Below are 20,700 nucleotides of genomic sequence, written 5' to 3' on the forward strand. Positions count from 1 at the left end.
TACGCATTTTAATGGAATACCGTTAATTAAATCCATTGTTTATTAGTTATTCCTTTAATGTAAATTTATTTATCTCTTTAATTAATACGTACAAAACTAAAAGTGTAACAGAAAAATCCAACACGATATAGGATGTTCGCTATGGTTATTTTGTTTTTTACAAAGTACCGTTACTTGATGTAGTTTTCACCATTGGATTAATTTTATGCTCTATCATCCAATGGTGAAAACCACACCAAATAATGGTACTTTGTAAAAAACAAAGTAACCATAGCGGGCACCCACGATATAGATACAGATATTCCTTAATTATGAAGATTTTTTCTACCATTTGAGTACATAAAGTTAAGGCGTAATAATAATTATCTCCTCTTACCAAAAAAAAAAACAATTATCTCCGACAATATATTGTTTTAACCTATTTTTTCTTCTTTTTCCTGTTTCAGAGTTCCTGCTCCTTCCTGTAATAAAAAATAATAATAATCTTCTTCAATACATTCTATACGCTAATATGAATCATAAGTTTTATTAAAATCTCTCGTAACAACTATTTTTCTTATATCATTCACGGGTACTTTATTCGAGGTAATCATATTCGAGGTTTAGTCACGGTTACGACGTTTACTTATCCAATCTAAAATTCTTAATACAAATCCAATATATTGCTCTATAAATGAAAATTCATTAATTCCATAATAAATGGTTAGTATATACTTAGAAATATATAAATGCATAAATTCATGAAATTTTGATCCCTGAATTTTCTAAAATTTTATCATTTAGCTCTTGACTTATTATTTAGTCATATTTGGTCATCTGATCTATTCAAATCAGTAAAACTTCATCCATTTTGAATGAAGACTTAACAGAACTATTATTTCATTGAGAAGTAAAGATATTTTGACATATCAACTGATGGTTTCCATCCGTTTTGGATAAGATTTCACCAATTGAGATAGATTACAGCCAAAACACGACCAAATAATAGGTCGGGAGCAAATGACAAAATTTTGAATAGGACATGTCAACCAAAACACAATTGTCATTGCTAAAACATGATTTACTACTCTGTGTATATACTTGTTCTAGAATCTAGAAAAATTGTTTAACATATTATGATTCATACATACATTATACATCATACATACTTGTTCTAAGTTATTCATCAAAATATATATATTTTCATCAAACAAAATATCAGTTGATCTTTGAGAATGAAGAAAGTTAAGAACATTTGTAAAAGCCAAGGTTGTAAGAACGGACTGAACCGACCGGTTCGACCCGGCTGAACCGGTCACGGTTAAGCGGTCTGACCAGGGTTGCTATTTAATTAAAAAAAAACAGAACTTTGCTACCTAGGGGACTTGAACCCAAGATTTCGTAATACTAAACATGCTTCTCAACCACTAGACTACTATACAACTTATAATATTTATCAACAATTAATGTATATATAATAATATTTACAACTTAAATATTTAAAATATTATTTAATACTAGCTTTTCTATTTTGTATTTGATTATTATTATACAAAAATTATTTTATTTTTCTAATATTAATAAAGTTTTTAAACTTTATATATTTATATAAAATAAAATTAAAAAGACTACTAAATTATATAATTTAAGTTGGATTATAAAATATACACTCTACTATTTTATTATATTTATATGTAAGTAATAATAATAATTATTATTATTTAGTTTAAGAAGTATATATTTTTAATTTATAAATTTGATATCTCTAAAAGTTGTTAATTGATATTAAAGAAATATTTTTATTAGTATATATTTTATAATAATGTTAATATTTTACTATTTTCTTAAAAAATAAGATATTTTACTATATTATAAGATTAAATGTGAATAAAATATAGTATTTTACATGATTTTATGAACCCCGATTAAACCTCGGTTGAACTCCGATTAAACCTTTAACCCTTCACCCTTTGTCTTTTCCGGATCTGTGACCGGTCCGGTTCTGACAACCATAGTAAAAGCAATTCCAAGAGGTAAAATATTCAAATTTTGTGCACCCATATTTAAAGCCTCCTTGAATCTACCAAGATAATCTCCGTCTCCATCTCCATCTCGATCTCCGTCTCCATCAATTGATATCTCGGGAGAGACGGAGTCTCCAGCTAGGGTCAAGCGGGGACTCGAGCATCCACTGAAACGATTTTTCATCAGAACACTCCCAATATAAGCTTCCAAATCATGAACACAAGATGGATTCTGCATATTAAAGAAATCCAAGACTAATTGAACCCCAGCACGAGCATAACAAGAACAACTCCATGGAAATTCAAATCTCCCTCCCAAAACCCTAAAATTTTCATTCATGAAAACTCCAGGCAATTTTGTAATTGGATCATTAACATTTGCAATTCTCAAAACCCTAACCCCTAATTCCTCACATCTCTCCTTAAACCCTCTGTTCCCGACCCTCGGTCCCCCGAATGAAAACACGGTCACCGGAGCAACCACGACATCTCCCACTCTCGGGGACTTAACCCTATTCAACCCGAGTTCCGATATATCATAAGCAAGAAGTAGAGCAAGTGAACTCCCCATACTATGACCCGCTATAGATATGCTAACCTCTTCGCCTTTGTATAGGGACGACAATCGTGACACCTCGGATAGAAGCTGCTCGACAGCTTTCGATCCCGAACTTATTGTCACTCTGATCACAAGTGTACAAACTCAAAAACCCAGATTCTACTTTCACATCCGGGCGTGGATTATTAGGGTCTGTTGAAACACCTTTCCACATGATTTTGATTTGACAAAATTATTTAAGTAAAATTAAATATATTCTAAACACACTAAGTTTAAATGCTTTGATTTATTATACTAATGTGTTTGTTCAATGTTGAGTTAAAATTATTTATGAGACATAAAGAGTAAAAGGCCAAAGCCCAATACGGAAGTCAAAGCCCAAGTCAAACAGATCAAGACAACTCGGCCCGCGTGTACAAAACGTTGTCGTTATGATCAAAACGCAACTTAGCAAGAGAAGGATCTAGAAGACCTTCGTTGAACAACTTCGGAGTGAAGCCGCTGAGTTGAATCGACAAAGAGTACGAGACAGCAGCTGAGCAAGAACAACTTCCAGACAAAGTAATTCCACTTTGGGTAAAGTTCAGAAGACACAGAACGCTGTCTAGTTGACCTTACCATAAATGGAGAGACATTCTGCCGAGCTGACTAAAAGCTGCTCAACACTGACCGAGGACAGAAGATACTCAAATCTGATTGGCCGAGAGCTCTGAGCAAGACTGAGTGACAACGACAGGAAGCCGTTTCCCTCCAACGGTTATTTCGAAATTCGAAATGACCGATGCCTCAGACGTCTCTATAAATAGAGCCCTTCAGTTGCTTCATTCCATACAGAACTTGATTAAGCCATTATGCTGACCAAAATTCTACTCGAAGTTCTGCAAGAAAAAGCAAAGCAAATTCTTACACCAAATTCTATATCTTTTGTGTAAAAGTCTAGAGTGATTGTTCAATCATCTAAAGTGTCTTAGCAATTGTTGTTCAGGACAAATCTTTATCATTTCTAGAGATTAGAAAGGAGAGGTTGTGTACTCGGTTATAGTACTCAGCGTGAGATTAGGAGTGAGTAGAGGTATAGAGGAAGGTACTCTTGTTATACTCAGCTTCTAAGTTGTAAAAGGTTTGATGCTCTACCGTTAAAGAGCTCAGTAGAGAATTCGAAATCTCGGAACGTGTTTCGGGTACAGGACGTAGGCTTGGAGGCCGAACTTGGATAAATCTGCTGAGTAATATCTTTCTAACCTTAAACTCCTTAATATATATATTGCTTGCTTAATCAAAACTGACCAAGTAAAGAGGTCAAGCTGAGTTGTGTGTATTGAGTGTCTGAGTTCAGGAATAGACTCAAAGTGTTATCTCCTGACTCAACGAAAGAAGCTGACTTAGTCACCAGTTGACTAAGCTAGTGTCTTATTTACTCAGCGCGTTGTGTAATCCTTTTTCAAAGAAAAAGAAGTCAGCCTTAACGTATTAAAATTTTAAATAGTTCCTATCCCCCCCCCCCTTGGAACTAACTTGTTACGTTATAAGGGACCAACAAGTGGTATCAGAGCTTAAAAGCTCACTGTTAAAGGTTTAACTACCTTGAGCTGATCCCCACTATGGCTGAAAACAGCACTCGGTTTCTCCCAGGAAACCAAACAACTCAAATCTTACCCGAGGGGCTGTCCATTACTCGGCCTCCCCTATTCTTCGGGTCTAACTATACCTTCTGGAAGAATAGGATGAAAAACTTTATTCAGGCAACAAACATGAGTGCATGGCTTTCAATAGTCCAAGGCCCGTTTGTTCCTGTTGAAGTTGTGGCTGGCCAAACAGTTGTCAAAGCTGAGGCCAAATGGACAGAGGATGATCTCAAGAAGATACAAAATCACGCTTCGGCTATAAATATGCTTCACTGTGCGCTTGATGCTGCAGAATATAATAAGATATCAGGTTGTGAGTCGGCGCAAGAGATCTGGAAGAAGCTGGAAGTCACCTACGAAGGAACCAACAAAGTGAAGGAGTCCAGGGTGAACCAGCAGATGAGATTATACGAGCTGTTCGAAATGAACGATGATGAAGGAATATCTGACATGAATGCAAGGTTTACAAACATCATCAACGAGCTCAAGAGACTTGGGAAGATCTTCACCGAGGAAGAACAAGTCAAGAAGATTTTTAGGAGTCTTCCTAAAAACTGGCAAGCAAAGAAGACAGCTGTTGAGGAAGCTCAAGACTTAACCACCTATAAATATGATGAACTCATCGGCTCACTGCTAACCCATGAGATCTCGATGAAGAATTTCGAGGTGAAGGAAAAGTCTGAAGACAAGAAGCAAAAGTCTCTTGTCATAAAATCTGACTCCACTGATGGGAGCTCAACAGATGATGAGGAGATGGCTATGTTCACCAGGAAGATGAAAAGGCTGTTAAAAAAGAATGACAAATATTCTAAGAATCCTTACAGAAAGTTTGATAAGTATAAAGCTGAGTCCAGCGACAGCAAATACAAGAAGGACAACTCAAAGCCCATTACATGCTTTGAATGTCATCAAACTGGCCATATTAAGTCAAGCTGCCCCACGCTGAGGAAAGAAAGGAAAAACGGCAAAAAGGCAATGGTGGCAACATGGAGCGACAGTGATGAGTCTTCATCATCAGAAGCTGATGCCACTGAGTCAGCAAAGATCTATTTTATGGCTGACGAACTTGCTGAGCCGTGCATCTCTGAGCATGCTGACCCCTCCATTGCATCTGACGATAAGGAGCAATCAAATGAGGTAATATCACTTCCCCAGCTCAGAAATGAAATGGTTAATGCCCTGAGTGACCTCTATACACTTGTCAAAAAGTGTAATAAGAAAATTAGAGCACTCAGCAGGCGATGTGATGAGGTTGAGGAGGTCAAACTGAGTGACCTTCGATATCTTCTTCAAGACAACTCAGATTTGCATAGTAATATTGGAATTATGCAAAAGTTTGTCTCTGAGGTCCAATCAGATTCCAAGAAACTAAGAAAGGACGTCACATCCATTCAGAACCAACTAAAGGTTCCAAACAAAAGAAATATTCCTCTGAATGCTCAGTACCGAAGTACTGGTCAGCAGAGATGGAATCCCCAGCGGAATGTCCAGTGTGACTTCTGTGGGAAGAAAGGACACACCATAAAGGTGTGCTGGCACGCTCAACATTGGGGTGCTGACCAGTCAGTGAAAAATCCTAAACGGAAAGTCAGCTGTGACTTCTGTGGAAAGAATGGCCATATTGTCCAAGTATGCCACCATAAAATAAAATATGATGCTTTACCTGTTGAACCTAACAAGCAAGGACCCAAAAAGAATTGGGTACCTAAAAGTAACTAGTTACATTGCAGGTAAGCCTGAGATGTGCCGAGAAGTCAAAGATGTGGTATATTGACAGCGCATGCTCAAGGCATATGACTGGTGATGAAACTCAATTCATCACATTCGAGCGTAAACGAGGAGGAAGTGTAAGTTTTGGAGACAACAAAAAGGGTAAGATAGTAGGGTCAGGAACCATTGGAGGTAATCCTACTATTGAGTCAGTCTCCCTAGTCAGCGGACTCAAATATAACTTACTCAGGGTAGCTCAGCTATGTGATAATGGGAGAAAAGTTATATTTGATGACACTGGATGTAAAATATTCGAGGGTAAAACTAATGAGTTAATTTTAACTGCCCCTCGCATTGATAATGTCTTCATGCTGAGCTTGGAGAAAAAGTTTTCAAAAACTATATGCTTAGTTTCAAAGGAAGAAAATTCCTGGCTATGGCACAGGAGACTTGGTCATGTAAGCATGGACCTCCTGGCCAAATTAGCAAGAAAGCAATTGGTTGAGGGACTGCCAGAACTTAAATTTGAAAAAGATCAACTATGCCACGCTTGCCAAGCTGGAAAACAAACCAAACAATCTTTTCATAGTAAAAATGTTGTCTCAACTAAGCTTCCGTTAGAGTTACTACACTTGGATCTCTTCGGTCCAGTCCAGCCGCTGAGTCTGGGTGGAAGAAGATTTTCCTTGGTCATTGTAGATGACTTTTCTCGGTACACTTGGGTCATCTTGCTGAGTAGCAAGGATGAGAACTTTGAGACATTTTCAAATTTGGTTAGAAAACTTGAAAATGATAAAGACCTAAAATTGGCTCACATCCGAAGTGATAATGGTGGAGAATTCAAAAACCAACAGTTTGTTGAATTCTGTGAAGCCAGCGACATTGACCATAATTTTTCTGCTCCTAGGACGCCTCAACAAAATGGGGTTGTTGAAAGGAAGAACAGAACCTTGGTTGAAATAGCCAGGACAATGCTGAGTGAGCATAGGCTTCCAAAGTAATTTTGGGGAGAAGCTGTTAACACAGCGTGCTATATTCTTAATAGGGCTCTTGTTAGACCTATACTAAAGAAAACCCCCTATGAACTTTGGAAATGACGAAAGCCTAACATTGGATACTTTCGTGCCTTTGGCTGTAAATGTTTTATTTTAAACACCAAAGATAGCCTAGCTAAGTTTGACTCAAAAGTTGATGAAGCTATCTTTTTAGGCTACTCAACAAACAGCAAAGCATACAGAGTTTTCAATAAACGAACTCAAGTTTTAGAAGAGTCAGTACATGTTGAGTTCGACGAAACTAACCCTGCAGGAAGATATCTGTCGCTGACCGAGGATGATCCACACTCAGTACCCGCTGATCAAGATACAGCCGCTGAGTCATTCCCTCAAGGGCTGACCAAAGGTAAAAGTGAACCAAATATTGTTTTCACTGACCAGTCTTCACCTGCATAGATTGTTGAAACACAGACAGCACAAGACATAAATCTACCAAAGGAGATAAGGATACCAAGAGGACACTCAGAGAGTGCTATTCTTGATGCCGCTGAGAATACCCTGATGACAAGAAACCAACTCAGGAGATACCTCAGTAATGTAGCCTTCATCTCAGTTCAGGAACCTAAGTGTTGAAACACCTTTCCACATAATTTTGATTTGACAAAGTTGTTTAAGTATAAATTATGACACATATTCTAAACACACTAAGTTTAAATGCTTTGATATATTCTACTAATGTGTTTGTTCAATGTTGAGTATAAATGTTATAAGTCATAAGGATTGGAAGGCCCAAGCCCAATACGGAAGCCAAGGCCCAAGTCAAACAACTCAGTACACTCAGCCCGCGTATGTCAAGACGTTGTCGTTTTGGACAAAAACGCAACTCAGCAAACGGAAGGATCTAGAAGACCTTCGGGAACAACTTCACAATGAAGCTGCTGAGTAGTCTCGACAAAGCGTACAAGACAGCAGCTGGCAAAGGAAAACTTCCAGACAAAGTGTTTCCTCTTTTAGCAAAGTTCAGACGACACAGTATGCTGTCCAGTTGACTTTACCATAAAAGGAGAGACCATCTGCTGTGCTGACCGAGGACAAAAGATACACTATTGTGATTGGCCGAGAGCTCTGTGCAAGTCAGGATGACAACGACACATAGCTGTTTCCCTCCAACGATTTTTTTGAAATTCGAAATGACCGAATGACCAGACGTCTCTATAAATAGTGCCATCACAAGCTTCAGAAAATACAGAACTTGATTAAGCCATTACGCTGACCAAATCTCTACAAGTTCTGCAAGCAAGAAGCAAAGCAAAATTCTTACACTACATTTTCATATCTGTGTAAAAGTCTAGAGTGATTGTAAATCGTCTAAAGTGTCTTAGCACATCTTTGTATTAGGACAAAAAAACTTATCATTTCTAGAGATAGAAAGGAGAGACTGAGTGATTGTAAATCGTCTAAAGTGTCTTAGCACATCTTTGTATTAGGACAAAAAAACTTATCATTTCTAGAGATAGAAAGGAGAGACTGAGTACTCGGTTTTAAGTACTCAGCGGAGAGATTAGGATTGAGTAGAAGTATAGAGGAAGGTACTCTTGTCATACTCAATTGCTGATATTGTAAAAGGTTTGAGGCTCTACCTTTAAAGAGCTCAGTAGAGGATTCGAAATCTCGGAAGTGTTCCGGGGACAGGACGTAGGCTTAGAAGAAGCCGAACCTGGATAAATCTGCTGAGTGAAGTATTTCTAAACCTTAACTCCTTATTTATATTGCTTGCTTTAAATAATCAAAACTGACCAAGTAAAGAGGTCAAGTTGAGTTGTGCGCGTTGAACGTCTGAGCTCAGGAATAGACTCTAAGTGCTATCTCCTGACTCAAGCTAAGAAACTGACCTAGTCACCTGTTGACTAAGCCAGTATCTTGCTGTTTACTCAGCGTCGCTGTTGAAACCTTTTTCTTTAGAAAAAGAAGTCTGCCTAAATTGCGAAAAAAGTTTAAATAGTTCCTAACCCCCCCTTGGAACTATACTTGCAACTAAACAAGGGACCAACACTAAGAACTTCGCTGATGCTGAGGAAGATGAATTCTGGATGAGCGCAATGCAAGAGGAACTTGACCAATTCAGAAGAAACGATGTATGGGAGTTAGTGCCACATCCAAGGAGTCAGAAGACCATTGGAACAAGATGGGTCTTCCGCAACAAGCTGGATGAGCAAGGAAATGTAGTCAGGAACAAAGCAAGGCTTGTAGCTCAGGGCTACAGTCAGTAAGAAGGTATTGACTACGGTGAGACCTTTGCCCCAGTGGCAAGGCTAGAGGCTATTAGAATTTTATGCGCTTATGCAAGCTATACGAACTTTAAACTGTTTCAAATGGATGTTAAGAGTGCATTCCTTAATGGAGTTATAAACGAGGAAGTTTATGTTAATCAACCTCCAGGGTTTGAGGATCCTAAATTCCCAAACCACGTTTATAAACTCAAAAAGGCTCTATACGACCTCAAGCAAGCACCACGTGCTTGGTATGAGAGGCTGACCAGTTTCCTGCTGACTAGAAACTATGTCAGGGGAAAAGCTGATACAACCTTATTCATTAAGAGAAAGGGTAAAAATACCATGCTGGCTCAAATATATGTTGATGATATTATTTTCGGTGCTACTAATGAGTCAATGTGCAAGGAATTTAGCAAGCAAATGCAGACTGAGTTTGAAATGTCGATGATGGGAGAACTCAACTTCTTCCTTGGACTTCAAATCAAACAAGGGAAAAATGGCATCTTCATCAGTCAAGCTAAATATGCCAAGGAGATATTGAAGAAATATGATCTTGAAAATTGCAAGCCAATATCGACTCCTATGGGCACTGACACTGTCCTCTGCGCTGACGAGAATGGTAAGTCGGTAGATAGCAAATTGTATCGAGGTATGATAGGCTCTCTACTTTACTTAACAGCAAGTAGACCAGACATTCAGTTCTCAGTATGCTACTGTGCTAGATATCAATCTAACCCTAAGGAATCTCATTACATAGCTGTAAAAAGAATCCTTAGATATTTGCAAAGCTCAGTGAACGCAGGTTTATGGTATCCCAACACTCATGGCTTTACACTCGTTGGATACACTGACGCTGACTATGGACGAGACAAGCTAGAACGGAAAAGCACCTCTGGAGGATGTCATTTCTTAGGAAGCTGTCTTGTATCCTGGTTCAGCAAGAAGCAGGCGTCAGTAGCCTTGTCTACCACTGAAGCTGAGTACATTGCTGCTGGACACTGTGTTGCTCAAGTCCTATGGATTAAGCAACAGCTTGAAGACTATGGTGTTCAAACAAAGACAATTGAGGTCAAATGCGACAACAAAAGTGCAATTGATCTATCAAAGAACCCAATTCAACACAGCAGGATGAAGCATGTCAGCATAAGACACCACTTCATTAGAGACCATGTACTCAAGGGTGAGATAAAGCTGACCTACGTCCCAATGGATGAGCAGCTTGCGGATATCTTCACAAAGCCACTGGCTCATGAACAGTTCAGCATACTGAGAGAAGCCATTGGTATGTTTAATCCTCTTCAGTAAATTCCAGCTCTTAATATAGACTCATGCTGAGTGAATTAACATGCTGAATGATATATTGTTTGCTGAGTGAATAAATGCATGCTGAGTGTTTAATGTTAAATGAATAAATATCATATACTGAGCAAACATTGGCACCGAGTAGTTACCTCAAACTGAGAAATCATCCGTATAAAACTGACCACTCAGAATATAAAACGCTTAGTATTCTAAACGCTGAGTATAAGATCCGTTGCATTTAATGCTAGAGCACGCGAATAGCCACCTAGGATGACGTATGCGCCGAATGTGTCATAAAAGCCAGGATTATTGTCGGTTCACAATCCCGAGGCAAAACTGACACATGGATTCGATAAGATCCACTTTTCACCGCTATAAATAATGGGCAAATCCCCATTGTTATCTCTTTACACTTACCGAATTCTCTGGCAAAGCATTCTCTCTCTAAAATTCTCAAAGCTTCCCAATCTTTTTTTGAAACTATGACTAAGGTTTCCGTTAACATCTCCGGTGCCGGTCACCCTAAGACCAGTTCCGATGAACCCTCCAGGCAAACTACTTCGTCTGAAACCACAAAGGTCACTATGCCGAGCAAAGGCAAAGCTGGCCAAGCCACCTCCTCTAAGGGAAAGCCGACCAAGGTCAGAATCTACACCAAAGTCTTCACAGACGTTAGGGAATGCAAAATAGACTTCTCACGATGGTTTTTTGAGGCCTTCGTGACATCCGAGTAACCATTCTGTGAATGGATATGGAAGAATGGCTAGACCGAGCTGTTTTCAATTAGAGATCCCACTTACCCTGACCTAGTAAGGGAATTTTATCACAATCTACGGGTTGCCAACGACAACCAGGACTATCTGGTAACCGTAGTAAAGGAGAAGACAATCTTTATTAACCCTACCTATCTTGCCAATTTGCTGAAATTGAATAATGAGGGAACAAAGCTGAGAAGGAAGGGTGATCATGAAGGAACTAGGTATGTTGCCACCTTCTACAAGCCCGCTGGCCATTCTGGAGAAATCTCAAGTTCATCAATGGGCCAGCACCAAAAGATGGCACACTATCTGCTGACCAATTACATCTACCCCAAGATTAATTGCACCAGCTCAACGACAAATTTCGAGCAATGCTTCATATGGCATATGCTGACCTACAAGCCCATCAACATGCCAGTTTTCTTAATAGCCGGCTTCCAGAGGAGCACTGGAACTTTAAGGCTGGGCTCACTCATCACCAGAATCCTCAAAGATCATCAAATTGATCTCTTCGAGGAAACTGAGGCCCAAGGGTCTGAGATCACAACGGCTTCGCTGCGTGCCTTGAAGTATGACCAACCAATTAAGAAGGGCAAAAATGTTGATGAGGCTGATGAGGAGACAACTGTCCCAAAGAAGGGCAAAAGGACAAAGGCTCCAGCTGCCCGAAAAAGGAAAGTTGTTGGGACTCATTTAAAGAAGGTTGAGCCTCAAACCAATAAGCTTAAGTCAGCTTCTCAAAAAGGCCAGGAGAGACCTAAGTCAGCTGAGAAGAGAAGCAGGCAAGATGAGCCTGATACAGAGGAAAGACTGGAAGCTGAGCAACCTCAAAAGAAGCAGAAGTCTTCTACGCTGACCCTTATTGATGCTATCCCCACTGACATCATTGTTCTTGGTGATTCTCACTACACACAGTGTCAAGGAACTGAAGCTGAGCATCAAGAAGATGATGTGGAACTGGATGATCACTTCATCACTCAGGTGGAAGAAGAACTAGATAACGATGATCAGGATGATCAGGAAGCAGAAGAAGAAGCAAGCGGCCAGGATGACGCTGAGGACGTTGAGGACGCTGAGGAGACAGCTAGTGAAGAGGAAACTGCTGACCTATCTAATACTGAGTTGGGTGCAGATCAAGAACAAGAACAAGCTGACCAGCTTAATGCTGATCAAGAAGAAACTTCTCCCTCTCACTCAGGAGAGTCTATCCAGGCTGACACTCCTCCTCGAAGAAGAAGATTAATCAAGGCAAGTCAGAAAACTGTCATTGACTTACCTGTTCAAAAACCGACCAAAGATCCTTCTTCCCTTAAGCTGAAGTTTTTCAGTAAGCAAACCCCTTCTTCTCAACAAGCTTCTCTTGAAAATCAAGCCTCTGTTTCTTCACCAAAAGAACAAGCCGACTTGAATGCTTCCGCAAACTCAACGAGTCAGGTCGAGCAAGTTCTCGTTAATGCTGTTGCTCCAAGCACTGTGCCGACTCAGAACATTCCTGCCCCAGTCAGCACTGACAGCATTAGGATTACTACTTCACCGACCATCACTACTGCCGATCAATCAACTCTTCAAGAACATCAAGTGCAGATTGAAAACACACTTCCAGTCACTGACCCAATCATAACTCTGACTCCTCCATAAACTGGTCATACTGAGGAAACAAGGCAACATGATGATGAATCCCTCAACTATCTACATGCCACCGAGACTGGTAGAAAACTCATCAACTCGGTGCAGTCATTCATTAAGGACATTCATCAATCTGCTGAACCTACTGCTGGGTCGAGTAACAATGCATCAACTCAGCTGTCCCAAGTCACTCAACTCTTAAATGAGGTTAAAGGACTGAAGGATCTGCTAAGTGATATGATTTCTATTCAATCACATCAGCCCAAGCAGGACTCAATAACTAAGCTGGCTGAGCTCCAACTGACAACTGTTCAACATCTTAACACTCTTCAAGGCCAATTCCAGACCTTGTCAGCTGCGAATACTCAGTATGCCACCTTTAATGAAGTTAAGATGCTTTTTGCCCAGCTTCACACTGAGCAAATCAAGACCAACAATCAGCTGGCCTCCTACTCTCAATGCTCGGTGGAGCAAATAAGCGAAGTAGTTCGTCTGCTGAACTTAAATAAATAAGAGATGGACACTGACCAGATGAAGCAGAATGAGATTCTGGTCACTACCCAAAGGACCTTCACACATGTGCGTCATAATAATATCCAGCACCAATACTATGACTCTGCACTGCTAAAGACCTTTCATCAAGTCTTTGCTGCCTTGACAGATTCAATTACTTGGGTAGGTAAGTCTCAAGCCTACATACTAGAACTACTTAGCGCCGCTGAGATCGGCATACCAAAAGAGGTCTTGAATGAAGGCGTTATTGTCTTTGACGGCATTAATGAAAGCGCCGATAAACTTAAGGAGCTGTCCGCCGTGCTAACCGTCGCTGTCTTAACCGACTCTTTTAGAATTCCTGCTCCTCCCGATGCTGACAAAACGGGGGAGAAAGAACAGGCTAGAACTCAGCAGGAGGCTCCTAGAAGCAGTCAGTCCAAGCAAAAGAAAAAGAAGTAGAAATAGGCTAGGCTTAGTTTTTAACTTAGTCTGTAGTCCTATGCTCTTTTATGCTCATCTTTTTGCTATATATGCTGACTACTTTACTTTAATACAATACTTGCATCTTTTATCTTAACTTGAGTTATTTCATATGATGCTGAGTATTATGTTGTTATGTATCTTCAATTACATCAACTGTGTTTACTGTCTATAATACTTGTTGATTGTATCCCATGCTGATAATATGTTTGACATTGTCTTGTATGTTTATAAAACACTGTCTCATAAAACCCATTGAACAAAATGTTTACTCAGTGCTCTCTGAATGTTACACCTTCCGCTTAATACTGAGTAACATAGAATATGTTCCATGAGCTGACCTATATCTAAAAACTGACCTTAGACCTACTCGATTAAACCTTAGAATGTTTAAGAGTTAAAACTAAGTCAGTAGCTCAACCCTGACGGGGGAGTTTGCTAAGTAATAATAGGTCAACTATCATGGGGGAGCTCAACACTGAGTTCCTCGCTGAATAGTTTTGCCAACATCAAAATGGGGGAGTTTGTTGAAACACCTTTCCACATGATTTTGATTTGACAAAATTATTTAAGTAAAATTAAATATATTCTAAACACACTAAGTTTAAATGCTTTGATTTATTATACTAATGTGTTTGTTTAATGTTGAGTTAAAATTATTTATAAGACATAAAGAGTAAAAGGCCAAAGCCCAATACGGAAGTCAAAGCCCAAGTCAAACAGATCAAGACAACTCGGCCCGCGTGTACAAAACGTTGTCGTTATGATCAAAACGCAACTTAGCAAGAGAAGGATCTAGAAGACCTTCGTTGAACAACTTCGGAGTGAAGCCGCTGAGTTGAATCGACAAAGAGTACGAGACAGCAGCTGAGCAAGAACAACTTCCAGAAAAAGTAATTCCACTTTGGGTAAAGTTCAGAAGACACAGAACGTTGTCTAGTTGACCTTACCATAAATGGAGAGACATTCTGTCGAGCTGACTAAAAGCTGCTCAACACTGACCGAGGACAGAAGATACTCAAATTTGATTGGCCGAGAGCTCTGAGCAAGACTGAGTGACAACGACAGGAAGCCGTTTCCCTCCAACGGTTATTTTGAAATTCGAAATGACTGATGCCTCAGACGTCTCTATAAATAGAGCCCTTCAATTGCTTCATTCCATACAGAACTTGATTAAGCCATTACGCTGACCAAAATTCTACTCGAAGTTCTGCAAGAAAAAGCAAAGCAAATTCTTACACCAAATTCTATATCTTTTGTGTAAAAGTCTAGAGTGATTGTTCAATCATCTAAAGTGTCTTAGCAATTGTTGTTTAGGACAAATCTTTATCATTTCTAAAGATTAGAAAGGAGAGGCTGAGTACTCGGTTATAGTACTCAGCGTGAGTGAGTAGAGGTATAGAGGAAGGTACTCTTGTTATACTCAGCTTCTAAGTTGTAAAAGGTTTGATGCTCTACCGTTAAAGAGCTCAGTAGAGAATTTGAAATCTCGGAACGTGTTCCGGGGACAGGACGTAGGCTTGGAGGCCGAACCTGGATAAATCTGCTGAGTAATATCTTTCTAACCTTAAACTCCTTAATATATATATTGCTTGCTTAATCAAAACTGACCAAGTAAAGAGGTCAAGCTGAGTTGTGTGTATTGAGTGTCTGAGTTCAGGAATAGACTCAAAGTGCTATCTCCTGACTCAACGAAAGAAGCTGACTTAGTCACCAGTTGACTAAGCTAGTGTCTTATTTACTCAGCGCGTTGTGTAATCCTTTTTCAAAGAAAAAGAAGTCAGCCTTAACGTATTAAAATTTTAAATAGTTCCTATCCCCCCCCTTGGAACTAACTTGTTACGTTATAAGGGACCAACAGGGTCTAGTCGTGCCGGAGTAAGTGAACTCATGAAATTAGCAACCCATTCATGGTTAGTCACCGTACCACGAAATGTGATCACTATATCTCTCCTTTCGAGTTTCTTCACCGTATTGTCGGATGAAACGATGACGTATCCAATCCACCAGCCGCAGGAGGAACCGTTTTGAATCGGAATGTTGATGTCTGGTGTAGCATAGATGTATTTAGTGATTTCATACCCGTAATTCTCCATTCTGACTTGTTTAAGAATGGAATGTTTACCGTATTTGCAAGATAAGAAACATTTCGAATTGGGATCGAGATCAAAAGCTTTATAACAAGCGGTGATGAATTCACCGTACCGAATTATTTATTGGTGGAGAAGAGGGTGTAAAGGGTTAATTATGTTAGCAACTATGCCACATCATATACAACCTAGCTCATACCATATTATTTCATTTTTCTGTTATGTTGTAACAACTTGTAACAACTTTAGTTCCTCATTTTTCTGTATAAATATCTCCTCATGGAGTCATTCTCTGTAATCTTTTCTGTTATACTAGTTGAAATCAATAAGATTCATTCCACATTTCTACATGGTATCAGAGCTTCACTAGATCTATTGAAAATCAATTGTTACAATGCAGCGAAGAAGATGAGCAAATGAAATCAACATTGGAGATCCGTTTGCAGAGGAAGTCGAGATGACGAACGATAATGTGAATCCTTTCGGGATTCAGACAACTCCATCCTTTTCTCCATCAGAGAATCCAGGTCTTGTGCTAATCAATATTCAACTTACCAGCACAAACTACTTGTCATGGAGTAGTGCTATGATCTGAGTATTAACTGCCAAAGAAATGCTCAGATTCATCCTCGATGATGAAGAAATACCGACTGCAGGAACTCCAGCATTCTGAAAATGGAAGAAATACGACTTCCTTGTCTCTTCTTTGATTGTAAATACAGTTTCAAAAGAAGTCGCTGAAGGCTTCCTAACTATCGCTTCCGCTAGGGATCTGTGGAAAGAACTAGGGAAAAGATTCGGTGCCAGTAATGGTTCGATGTTGTACAAATTGAAGAGAGAAATCAGCCTATTTCAATAAGGTAACCTCTCAATCATGATCTATTTCAACAAATTGAACCGATATTGGGATGAATTGTCTATGTTGTGTCCAATCCCTAAATGTTATTGTGATGTTATGCGCACTTGCACTTGTCAAGCTTTTAAGAGAATGGCTGATATGACAGAGGAAGATCGATTATTACAATTTCTTATGGGCTTAAACAATCAATACGATCATGTTAGAGGCCATATTTTGTTAATGGATCCTTTACCAGATATTAGTAAAGCTTTTTCTATGATACTCAGAATTGAGAAGCAAAATGAAGTTTCATGTGATCAAAATGTTGAGATTGCTAGTTTTAGCAAGGCTCCACCATTGAAGCAATTTGACAACAAAGATAGGTCTAAAGTTAAAAAGGACAATGAAGATAAATTTTGTGATCATTGCGATTGTTTTGGACACACTAAAGCTACTTGGTTCAAGCTCATAGGTTATCCGGAATGGTGGAAAGATCCAAAGGGCAAAAACAAGAAAGCTTCAGGAAAAGGAGCTAAGGCAAATGCAGTTTCCACGGGATATAATCCTAGTGAAAATACTGATTCGGATGATGACTTCAGTCCTCGAGATATGAAGAAAATGGTTCATGAAATGTATAAAATGATAAAAGGAAAGAATGCCTCTAGCATTTTAGAATCTTCTTTATAGGACTTCAACACTTTTGCAGGTTTTTCTGGTTTTCCAGGAAATGTGAAATTGATCACAAATTTTGAAGCTTCTTCTATAGATTACTGGATTGTGGATAGTGGTGCAACCACACACATGTGTTCAGGTGCAAACTGGATTACTGAACTAACCCCATTGTCACAATGCTAGTCAGTTTCACTTCCTGATGGTTCTTTTCAGATTGTGAAACACACAGGCACAGTACATTTGCATCCTCATTTGACACTTACAACTGTCTTGTACTTACCTGGTTTCAAGTACAATTTATTGTCTGTAGGTCAATTACTCAAACAAACTGGGATTGCGATATCCTTTTCTGCAAATTGCTGCTATTTGCATCTCATTTCTTCTCACCAGTTGATAGCTGTAGCCTGGTTGGTGGATGGTCTGTACTTACTTGACAGGTCCTCATTTTCTCCTTCTGTACTTATAAGAGTTCAGAAATGCAACCTAACCACCAATAATCCCACTACCACAACAGATATTTGGCATCTCAGGTTGGGTCATGCCTCCTTTGACGCTCTCAGTCATATAGAGCCTATTGACATTGTTTGTAGCTCAGTAGATTGTGAAACCTGCCCCAGTGCCAAGATGTACCGATTCTCTTTTCACCACAGTGAGATTAAGACTACATACATCTTCCAATTGTTACATGTAGATGTTTGGGGTCCTTATCAGGTGCCTACTCATATTGGTGCTCGTTTTTTTCTCACTTTGGTAGACGATTACAACAGGATTACTTGGATTGTTTTGTTGAAATCCAAAACTGAGGTGTTCAAAGCCCTTGAGACTTTCTTCAAAATTGCAGCTACACAGTTTATAACACTAGCACAGAAGTTGAGGAGTGACAATGGTGGTGAATTTGTTAATAATGAAGGAAATTAAGGCTAAGGTATAGCAGCGGAAATATAAAATTTTTAGCCTACTTCCTTTTAACCATAGGATCCGTTAATCGTTATTTCATATAAAGAGGGATAAGAAGGAATACCTTTTGAAGAACAATCTACCGTTGTTAAAGAAGCGCCCACAATTCTTCTCCGAGTTCCAAGCACGAAGTATAACACGGTGAGGTTAAGTTAGAATCAACCCTTATGAGATGCAACCAAAATAGATTGCCTCTAATTAACCAACATAAGATCAAAGAGAAAAGGAGATGAATAAAAATTAATCAATCGACGGAAGCCGTATGAATTCTTGTCCACGAACTAGGGGATGCGAATTCACTTTCTCTCTCTAATTGTATGTTTCGAAAATCACAATAAGGGGAGGGGTTAGGCTTAGTCGAAATTCACTCATTAGGGGGGTATATATAATAACTTGTATCTAAACCCTAGTTAGATAGGAATAGGTTACTTAATAGGAATTCAATTCGGAATAGGATTCCCAATTATTATCTTATAATATATCTAATATATCTAGGATAATAATAAATAACCTAATTGGATAATAATATGAGTATATTAATCTAATTAAAACTCCTAACTTAATTATCTCTTAATTAATTTAATTCACAAACCTAATCAAATTAGGATTAATGGAATTAAAATAATTCCCTAATTTATTATATATAAATTTCGGCCTCCCCTAATTAAATGGCCCTTACTGGGCTCATTTGGGCTTCCATCTATTAATGACATCCATCTCTCTTTTGGTTCCAAGTCTTATGTGTGATCCATTAGGTTCTTACTACTTCTGGCCGTATGCAACTATTAAATTAATTTCTTCAAGAATTATATTTAATCCTTGCATAATGGAATGATGTACTGAGTATGTTATTGGCAAGTCTGTAATCATTCCCCCAGAGTCCGTTAAGAAGACAGGTTGATTCTGTCGTTAACCCTTCCGTATTAGTTACAGTATAATTCGATCCTTTATCAACTACATCCTTGAACTGAATCTTATGACTATGGGTGATGTCAAGTCACATATAGCGAGACGTTCGTTTTACTTGTATAGGCCGAGTCAACTTAAATAGATAGGTTAAGTGAAATCTGTATTTCTTACTCTCAAGCTATCACCTTGCAAGGGTTTAGAGTCGAGTCTTCCACAAGCGATCCTTGGATGTATCTCCCATTAATCGGGAGTGATAAATGCTCAATCCAATGTATAACTACCCTGACATTACCTCCTGTGACACCCAACCTTTGCAGTTCACACCCCAGAGTCATCTCTATTAAGGATCGTGGGACCGCAGGATCAAAGTCTCACATTCAGTAATTCAGGATGACCAATTAACATTCCTTTGAGTCTGAGGATTAGTTATACCTATTAATACCAATGAGATGAACAGGTGACAAGGATGAATCTACCCATCCTGTTATCTCAAATCAGATCCTCAATCCTAATGAACGACATTTCATCGGATCTATGTAACTGTCCAGATATCTATATATATGAAGCTTGTGAGATCAGCTTTTTGTCGGACAGAAGACATTGTTACATACAAGTCTCAACAGTGATATATCAATCCTAAACATATCACTTGACTTGGGGTGGTTTTAAGTTTATTAGTTTATTATAAAGTTTTGTCTCACTTCATGCTTGTATGAACACTTTATAATCACTTTAAACAAACTTACGGATTTCCTTTTATTAGACTTTATTTAGTGCTTAAAAGGGATTGCCTTTATATAGTTATAAAACATATATCTCATTAAAACAAATGATATAAAGAACAATTCATTTACATTAAGTTTGTATCCTACAACAATTGTCTATAGGACACTAAACCCCAACATACTCCCACTTGGACTAAAGCCAATTGTTTCTAAAACTTATCCCAGTAGAAGTTAAATGACGATCATGTACTTTCTGGGTTAAAGGCTTTGTCAACGAATCTGCAACGTTGTCCTCTGTAGGTACTCTTTCTATTCTCACATCTCCTCTAGCCACAATCTCTCTTATGATGTGGTATCGCTTTAGGTAGTGCTTGGATGCATTATGAGATCGTGGTTCCTTTGCTTGCGCAATGGCTCCATTGTTATCACAGTACAGAGTAATGGGATTGACAATGTCAGGCACCACACCTAGTTCTGTAATGAACTTTCTAATCCAAACTGCTTCCTTTGCTGCTGCCGCAGTAGCGATGTACTCTGACTCGGTCGTAGAGAAAGCTACGCTTCCCTACTTGGAACTTTTCCAACTGACCGCTCCCCCATTCAAGATAAACAGGTATCCTGATTGGGATTTAAAATCATTCTCATCTGTGAGATGACTAGCGTCTGAAAATCCTTCAATTTTC

The 20,700-nt window shown here is 38.9% G+C and overlaps 1 pseudogene; it reads right to left on the minus strand.

Annotated features, from left to right (window-relative positions):
- Positions 1 to 1,926: 1,926 nt before the first annotated feature.
- LOC136222576 (phospholipase A1-Ialpha2, chloroplastic-like) lies at positions 1,927 to 16,792 on the minus strand (annotated as a pseudogene).
- Between the last annotated feature and the right edge of the window lie 3,908 nt (positions 16,793 to 20,700).

Source organism: Euphorbia lathyris, chromosome 3, assembly GCF_963576675.1.
Source record: "Euphorbia lathyris chromosome 3, ddEupLath1.1, whole genome shotgun sequence".
In the NCBI taxonomy this organism is placed as follows: domain Eukaryota; kingdom Viridiplantae; phylum Streptophyta; class Magnoliopsida; order Malpighiales; family Euphorbiaceae; genus Euphorbia; species Euphorbia lathyris.